At 38.4% G+C, this 9063-nt stretch overlaps 1 non-coding gene and 1 pseudogene across 1 annotated transcript; one reads left to right on the forward strand and one right to left on the reverse strand.

Moving 5' to 3' along the window:
- The first annotated feature begins 701 nt into the window (after positions 1-701).
- LOC110265658 (inactive protein kinase SELMODRAFT_444075-like) lies at positions 702-3378 on the forward strand (annotated as a pseudogene).
- A 3737-nt stretch (positions 3379-7115) lies between these two features.
- LOC148549260 (small nucleolar RNA R71) lies at positions 7116-7219 on the reverse strand. Its single transcript, XR_015898509.1, has one exon. It is a non-coding gene; the product is annotated as a small nucleolar RNA R71 (small nucleolar RNA).
- Positions 7220-9063: the final 1844 nt, after the last annotated feature.

Genomic DNA, 9063 nt, shown 5'->3' on the forward strand with positions numbered 1-9063 from the left:
AAGTGATGCTGTTTAGGACAAAAGGTTACGCTTTTCAGCACTAGTGGTTACCAGAGTTCAAAAGAATAGGCTACACTTTTCAAGACTACTGCATCACTTTACAAACGTAACAAGTAGTATACCTATAGCTACTCTATATAAGTGTAGCCTTTTGTCCCTCATTTTTTTTAAATTTCTATATATATATATATATATATATAGGTGAGTTCTACCCAACCCTCTCTATTTCAATATGTAAATTACCCCTCGTGACATGGCATGTTTTAATTGGATGCTTAGTTTTAATTTGAGTTAATTTAACTCAATAAGAGTTAATATCTTAACTAAAGTAGGGTAATTTTGTAATTAAATATTTTTACAAGAGGGATAAACATATAATTTCTATAAACATGAATAAGTAAAATTATATTATTATCATTGTGCAGAAACTCAATTCACCCCGATCCCATTTCTCTCTGAAATTGAAAGAAGAAATCAACTCAACTCTCTACAATGGAAAGCTGTTTCCAATTCCAATGAAGATAATTTTGCTGGAGAAAAAACGGAAAAAACTGTGAGCGTCTGGGAACTTGTAGAGCACCCAGACTACTCCTTTTGTTTTGGTGATATTGTGTTTGCGGCTCAAATGATAGTAGCTGTCTCACGGCTTGCTCAGACTCAAAATCAATCATCCCTATTCAGAGTTCAGAGCTTGAGCTTCAATGGCGACGAAGAAGCAGAACGATGATAACACCAAGAAGGCAGGCTTTACTCACTAGTGCCCCCCAGTCCCCAACCTTCGTTCTCACCGTCGAAGAAGCCGTACGCTCGCCGTCGTTCTCACCCTCAAGCAGCCGACTCGCTTTCGCCCTTCCCTCAATTCCCCTTTTCTAGAAAAACAGTTATGGAACTGCCCTCCTGAGGTTTTTTTTAGATAACTTATTTTTCATGAATTTGATTTGCCTGAATTATGATACAGTTCTGAATTTATTTGTTATTGATTTGATATTATTTGGAAATTTTGTTATTGATTTGATATTGTTCTGAAAATTTTCATGATTTTTTGTTTCTTCAATCTGATATAGTTCTAAAATCTGAGATAGTGAGCGTGGTCAGAGAAATTCTTACCTATACCGAGAGCAAATCTCTCTCATGCTCTAAGCCAATCTGTTAACCATAACTCACAGAGCCGTCAGCCAATGCTAACCTTGTATTAGTTAGATAGTTTCAAGGGTTGGCTTCATGTTAAACTGATTCATGAAATACTTACTTAATTTCTTGTGTAAGATAATGGCAAGTCAGTGACTGACTTGAAGATGGTTCAGCTATGCCGAGTTAGAACTTGCCACTGGTGGATTCTCTGAGGCCAACTTCCTGGCTGAGGGGGGATTTGGATCCGTTCACAGAGGGGTTCTACCGGATGGACAAGTCGTTGCTGTCAAGCAACATAAATTGGCTAGTTCTCAGGGTGACCTTGAGTTTTGCTCAGAGGTAGAAGTCCTGAGTTGTGCTCAGCACTGAAATGTTGTTATGCTGATTGGATTCTGTATAGAGGATAAGAGAAGGCTACTAGTTTACGAGTACATATGCAATGGATCATTGGATTCACATTTATATGGTGATTTCTCTTGCTCTCTTGCATCCGAACTTCTGTTCTTACAGAATTTTTTTCAATTGCACTAGACTATAATATCAGACTTATGTTTGCTACTTTGATTTTTATTAATCTGATGCCAACTAAAAGCAGGTGGTGAAGTAGGATTAATGTGACGATGTTTTTCATTTTGAATACAGTGATTGAAACAAGACATATATTTTCCTGATATGATTGTAAATTAGTCTAATATTTCAAACTATTTCAGGGAGACAGCGAGAACCATTAGAATGGGCTGCACGGCAAAAAATTGCCATTGGAGCTGCTCGTGGGTTACGAAATCTTCATGAAGAGTGTAGATTGGGATGCATTATCCACCATGACATGCGGCCTAACAACATTCTCATAACTCATGATTTTGAACCACTGGTATGGTAGTACTTGCCTATTGTACAATGCATTCTTGTAGGTTTGTAGTTTACACTATAAAAGGCACCTTTACCTCACTTTTGAATATCCACCCATCTACATTTTTAAATTTACTTACCATTGGATGTAAAAGACAGAATTTTCTGAGTCTTGTATAGATTACATTCTAAACTCTGGTGTATGCTGAATTTGAGTTGGATTACATACATGCCTAATTTTTCTAACATCATTATATTGTGATTTCAAGGTTGGTGATTTTGGATTGACGAGGTGGCAACCTGATGGAGACACGAGTATGGAAACCCGAGTAATTGGAACATTCGGGTATGTATTTGTGTTTGTCCTGAATGGTTTTCATAATCAAAATTTGTCTGAGAAATATGAACTCACAATTAAGATATGTCGTTATTGTGTAGGTATTTGGCTCCTGAATATGCTCATAGCGGCCAAATAACTGAGAAAGCTGATGTTTATTCATTTGGGGTGGTATTGGTGGAGCTTGTTACAGGGAGAAAAGCTGTGGATCTCACGCGACCTAAGGGACAGTAGTGTCTTACTGAGTGGGTAAGTTATATTTGCAATTTTTACTCGAACCATTCTGTGAAAAATTTTCACCCTTTATTTTATCCCCAACCAAACATTGCCTAAGAGTTAAAGTATGGCTATGTCTATAATTAACAATCAGAAATCCTATATTAATCCACTTTTATGTTTCTGGTTGTTCATGCCAAGTCTTGTCGAAATTTGAGTAAATGTCTTGATATTTAACAGGCACGACCTCTGTTGGAAGAATATGCCATTGAGGAACTGATTGATCCAAGGCTGGGGAACCAATACTTAGAAAATGAGGTATATTGCATGTTGCATGCTGCATCATTATGCATACGGCGAGATCCTCATTCTAGACCACGCATGTCACAGGTAAACAAGTTCTTGAACTTATTTTTTGTTGGAAAAAATTGCTTTGAAGAATTCTCAATCACATATTTATTATAATTTGATCAAACTCTGTTTTAAGTTAAAATCAATAGGAAAAGCTAATGCTGCATGTTTAGATCATGTTTTTTGAATTTGACCATGTTCCCTGCCTAATTGTTTTTAAAATTATTTCTGCTTGTTTATTCAAGGTTCTTCATATACTGGACGGCGACATGGTCATGGACACAAGTTACATTTCAACTCCAAGTTATGATGTGGGAAACCGGAGTGGCCGACTCTGGTCGGAGCCGCTGCAGAGGCAGCACCATTACAGGGGTCCTCTGTTAGAGGAGTCACTTGAATCATTCAGTGGGAAGCTATCTCTTGACAAATAGAGGCCTGCATATTGGGATAGGGACAACAAAGCAAGAAGGACTTCATGTGAAGATGACATTTAGAAAGGGGTTGATACTTGATCAAAATTGAGAATTGCTTTTTTCTTGTTATGCTAAATATGTTTATTTTCTCTCCTATTTTGTAATTTTGCATCTTTCTATCTATCTTTCTGCAGTGATCTAATTTTGCATGTATATAATAGTAGGGTGAAAGTAGGATAGGTAAAAAAATATAGAAGTTTTGTGAAATTCTTCAGGGAAAATCATGTACACACTATTGTGCCTAAAAGGGCTTCTTTGACTTGAGAGAGTTTGTGGGGTCTTGAAATGAAATGAAATGGAGTAGCTTCTTATAAGTTCAAAGATTGTTGGTTTAATTATCCCTTTTCACTTTCCATGTGCGTGTCCATGCACATGCATGCGTTGAGAAGCAAACAAACATGGTTTGATGGTTGTCATCTGAATTTCTGAACCAACTTGGACAGCGACACAGACAAATCAGAGTTAGCCTTTTGCATCTATGAAGGGTACTAAAATCACAGGGTAATTAATAATGACACTTCACCTTTTTGAGTTTGAATGATATCAGAAACATTTTATTTATGAAAATGTACACTAAACTCTAATATATGCAAGTCTCATGACTCATGACACAATATCTTCATATTTTATAAAATATAGCACTAATTGATGCCAAGGCATCTTAGGCTAGTTTCACTAGCATTTTTTTGTTAGTTTTAGTTGTTTTATGCATTTTCTTGAGCTTAAAGTAACCAAGAATGGTTAAATGAATAACAAAGCAATGAACCATCCAAACAGTATGATTTTGATGCAAATTCCATGAGTTTTTAGTTATATTACTTGAATGCTATGAATGGAAGATTTCTCATGAAATTTTGCAAGACTTTGATGCAATTGTTTGGATGATTTCAGGGAAGAAGAGGCTAGGCAAGGAAGCAACAAAATCAATAAAGGAAGCTTGAATATCACATGTGGAGTTTAAGTTCCAGTTTAAGCCTAAACTGGAGCTTAAACGCCAGAATCATGAAGGCTAAGAAATGCTGGAACTGGCGTTTAACCTCCAGTTTAACCTTAAACTGGAAGTTAAACGCCAGAATGAGAATTTCACCAAGGGAGCATTTCCACGTTTAAGCTCCAGTTTAACCTTAAACTGGAGCTTAAACGTGTTCGACACAATTTCTCACCAGGAAGCATTTCCACGTTTAACCTCCAGTTTAACCTTAAACTGGAGGTTAAACGCCAGAAGTAAGAAAGGCACCAGGAGCATTCCACGTTTAAGCTCCAGTTTAACCTTAAACTGGAGCTTAAACGTGTTCGACTATTTCTCTCCTCCAGGGTTGCTTTCTCATTTCCACGTTTAAGCTTCAGTTTAACCTTAAACTGAAGCTTAAACGTGTTCGACTATTTCTCTCCTCCAGGGTTGCTTTCTCATTTCCACGTTTAAGCTTCAGTTTAACCTTAAACTGAAGCTTAAACGTGTTCGACCCAATTGCTCCTCCAGGGTTGTTTTCTTCAATTCCACGTTTAAGCTTCAGTTTAACCTTAAACTGAAGCTTAAACGTGTTCGACATTTCACACTCCTGGGTTGCTTTCTTCCATTTCCACGTTTAAGTTTCAGTTTAACCTTAAACTGAAACTTAAACTTCAACTTAAACGCCACTTTTTAAAAGGGGTTTCTGGGCCAAATATATTGAAGTTTAAGTTAGAATTTGAGCACAAACATTAACTTAAACGTAGTATGGTATGAAACCCAATTGAATATCATGGTTTATGGGATTGGGCCTGAAGAATTGATGAGTCTGGAGCTTCAATTTGTTGAGTCTTGTGTCATTACTTGTTTATCACTAAGTTTGCTCAATGAATGTTACAGAATTGGATCACAGCCTCATCAGGATTATGGACCATAAACCCAAAGCAAAAGGAAATCAGGGAAAGGCCTCAAAGCCCAAGAAACACAACAGAAGCTCAATTTAGAAAGTGTATAAATAGGATAGAATTTAAGTTAGTTAAAAAAAAAAGTTTTTTTTTACACGGAGAACTTTGGATCATTTTTCTTTTAGTTTTGTAATTGAATTCAGAGCTATGACTCACTAAACCCCTTTCATTGGGTTAGGGAGCTCTATTGTAATTCAATGAATCAATAATAGTTTTATCTTCTTCTTCAATCTTTTCTCTTGAATTTTGTTAGAAAGCTTCTCGATCTAATTCCATTGGGTAGTTGTCTTGGGAAAGAAACTACCCATAATTGGAATCCTTCGGAACCTTGGGAAAGGAATGGAGGATTCATGCTAGAGAAGCTTTCTCACAGTGAATTGGATTGGGGTTTGGATGGATATTGTGACATGTAATCCTACCAAATTGTGGTTCATGAAACTGTGTGGTATAATCAGTGATCGAGCATCATCTCTTCTTATGAACATTTAAACCAAGGGATTGGGAATTTGTTTGTTTTTAGAGAGAATTGGTGAGCCAAGGGATTGGGATCCAATCATATAAGATTGCCAAGCAAAATTCAATGAATGCATTGGTTGAGGAAGGGATAAAAGTTGTTTTGATTCGGAGATCTCAATATCTCCTAACACCCAATGAACTCCCCATTTCTGATTTACCACTTTCTCTTTACATTCTGCAATTAAATTCATGCAATCACCCCCATCCCTTTTAATTTCAGCAATTTAGCTTCTCGCTCTTTAATTCATGCAATTTTACATTCCGCAATTCTCATCTAAATCTTGATTCCGCTCAACTAGAACATACTTCTAATCCGAATTGCTCACTCAACCAATCCTTGTGGGATTCGACCTCACTCTATTGTGAGTTTTTACTTGACGATAACCGGTGCACTTGCCGGAAGGAATTTTGCCGATCGTGCAATTTCCTAAATCGTAGCATATCAAGTTTATGCACATCAAGTTTATGGCGCCGTTGCCGGGGATTGGTTTTCGATTGACAATTCTCAAATTGGAAGTTAACTAGATTGAGCATATTTTTTTGTTTTGATAATTTAGTTCAAGTTACTTGTTGAATTTTAACTTCTGCACTCTGTTACTTGTTTTCTTTCTTTATGCCTTTAAATTCAAGCAACTAACTCACTGACTCACTAACTATTTGAATTAATTCCTCAACTGCTCTAACCATACTCTTCCATTAACCAAGAGTATTTCACTTGTTTGGTGCCTGTGCTGTGTTCTTGTATGACAGGTAGGAGAGGAGAGACATCAACTCCTCCATATACCGAACCAGAGAGGACCCTTCATAGACTTAGAAGGGAAGCAAGAGGGAAGAGAGTACTGAGAGAAGAGGAATCTGAAGGAGAATCTGAGGACAATTTTGAGGAAGCTTTAGATCTCAACATGGATAGAGAAGTTCACAACCATGAGAGGGCTGAGGGAAACAATGCCATTCCTGAGAGGAGGGTTCTTGGTTCATACATAAACCCAACCTCTGGGAATTGTGGTAGCAGCATTCAAAAACCACCCATTCAGGCCAACAATTTTGAACTCAAACCACAGCTAATATCACTTGTGGAGGATCATTGTTCATTTGGTGGGAGTGCTAATGAAGATCCAAACCAACATCTCACAAAATTCCTGAGAATTTGCGACACTGTGAAGTCCAATGGGGTCCAGGAAGATACCTATAAACTGCTCTTGTTCCCATTTTCACTTAGGGACAAGGCAGCTAAGTGGCTGGAATCATTCCCAAGGGGGAGCCTAACAACCTGGGATGAGGTGGAAAGCAAGTTTCTGGCACGTTTCTACCCCCCACAAAAGGTCAATAGGCTTCGATCTGAGGTTCAGACTTTTAGACAACAAGATGGTGAAACTCTCTACGAGGCATGGGAGAGATTCAAGGATTTGACAAGGAAATGCCCACCAGACATGTTCCATGACTGGGTGCAATTGCATATTTTCTATGATGGACTTTCTTATGAATCAAGGAAGGCTGTAGACCATTCATCAGGAGGTTCATTGAACAGGAAAAAGACTGTGGAAGAAGCCATTGAAGTGATTGAGACAGTGGCTGAGAATGAGTACTACTATGCTTCAGAAAGACACAACACTAAGGGAGTCATGGAGCTGAACCATGTTAATACAATTTTAGCCCAAAACAAGGTGTTTGCCAAGCAACTAGCAGAGCTCACCAGGAAATTAGAAACAAAGCAAGTGGCTGCAATACACACACAAGATCAAGAGGAAGTAAGCACTGAAGGAGGTGATTGGGAAGAGGCCAACTATGTGGGAAACCAACAAAGGCAATCATATGATCCACATTCCAACACTTACAACCCAGGATGGAAAAACCACCCAAACTTTGGGTGGGGGAACCACCAAACCCAACCACAAAACCACAAACCTTACAACCAAAACCAACATAACAAGTCCACATATCAAAACTCCAATCAAAGATCATACCAAGCCACACAAAACACTTACTCCCAACCATCATATCATGGCCAAAATAATCAACCTACCCAACCTAATCCGAACCAACAATTTCAAGATCAATTAAACAGGATAGAAGGAATGCTTGCAACCATGAGTCAAGACATAACCGAATTGAAAGCCTTTAAGGAAGAAGTAAATTCTAACCTGCAAAACCAAGGAGCTGCCATCCAGAAGCTAGAAAATCAAATTGTGTATTTGTCTAAGCAAACCCCTGGGCCAAGCGTTTCTCATGCTGCCAAGGCTATTGCAAGGGAAGAATGTAAGGCCATAACCCTCAGAAGTGGAAAGAATCTAAAGGAGATCTCAAAGGAAACCACAGAGGATGAAGCAAAGGAAAATGTGAGAGACAAGTAACAAGGACAATCTTTTACACCGTCTGCAACAAAAGAAAAAGAAAAAGAGGTCCTGAAGCCTTATACACCTAAAGCACCATATCCTCAACGTTTGATGAAAAGTGAAAAGGATGGCCAATTCTCCAGGTTCTTGGAGATTTTCAAGAAGCTTCAAATCAACATTCCGTTTGCTGAGGCAATAGAGCAAATGCCACTCTATGCAAAATTCTTAAAGGAATTAATGACCAAGAAGAGAAGCTGGAGAAATGAGGAAACTGTGTTGTTGACTGAAGAATGTAGTGCCATCATTCAACACAAATTGCCTCAGAAATTGAAGGATCCAGGCAGTTTCCAAATCCCCTGCATCATAGGAGAAGTCATGGTGGAGAAGGCCTTGTGTGACTTAGGGGCCAGTATCAATTTGATGTCTCTAACAATGATGAGAAGAATGAAGATTGAGGAAGCCAAACCAACAAGAATGGCCCTCCAATTGGCAGATCGAACTTTTAAATTCCCTCATGGGATAGTTGAGGATTTGTTGGTGAAAGTGGGAGATTTTATATTTCCTGCTGATTTTGTGGTGTTAGATATGGAGGAAGAAGCCAAAGCTTCAATAATTCTGGGAAGACCCTTCCTGGCTACTGCTGGAGCCATCATAGATGTACAAAAGGGTGAACTCACTCTTAGACTACATGACGAGAAATTGGTGTTTAACGTATTCAAGGCAATGAGCTATCCATCAGAATCACTAAAGGAATGCATGAGGGTGGATGTAGTGGACATTGCAATACAAGAAACCTTTGAGGAAACAACAAAGGTAGTGGCAGAGGAGGAGTTCACCAAGGATATTGAAGTTAGTGACATCAACGCTGCTGAAACAACCATGCCAAGCATGCCAGAGAGAGTGAAAGAAGAGAAGGAAGCACCAAAACCTGAGCTCAAAGCAT

Source organism: Arachis ipaensis, chromosome B8, assembly GCF_059453495.1.
Source record: "Arachis ipaensis isolate K30076 ecotype BB chromosome B8, ASM5945349v1, whole genome shotgun sequence".
Lineage (NCBI taxonomy): Eukaryota > Viridiplantae > Streptophyta > Magnoliopsida > Fabales > Fabaceae > Arachis > Arachis ipaensis.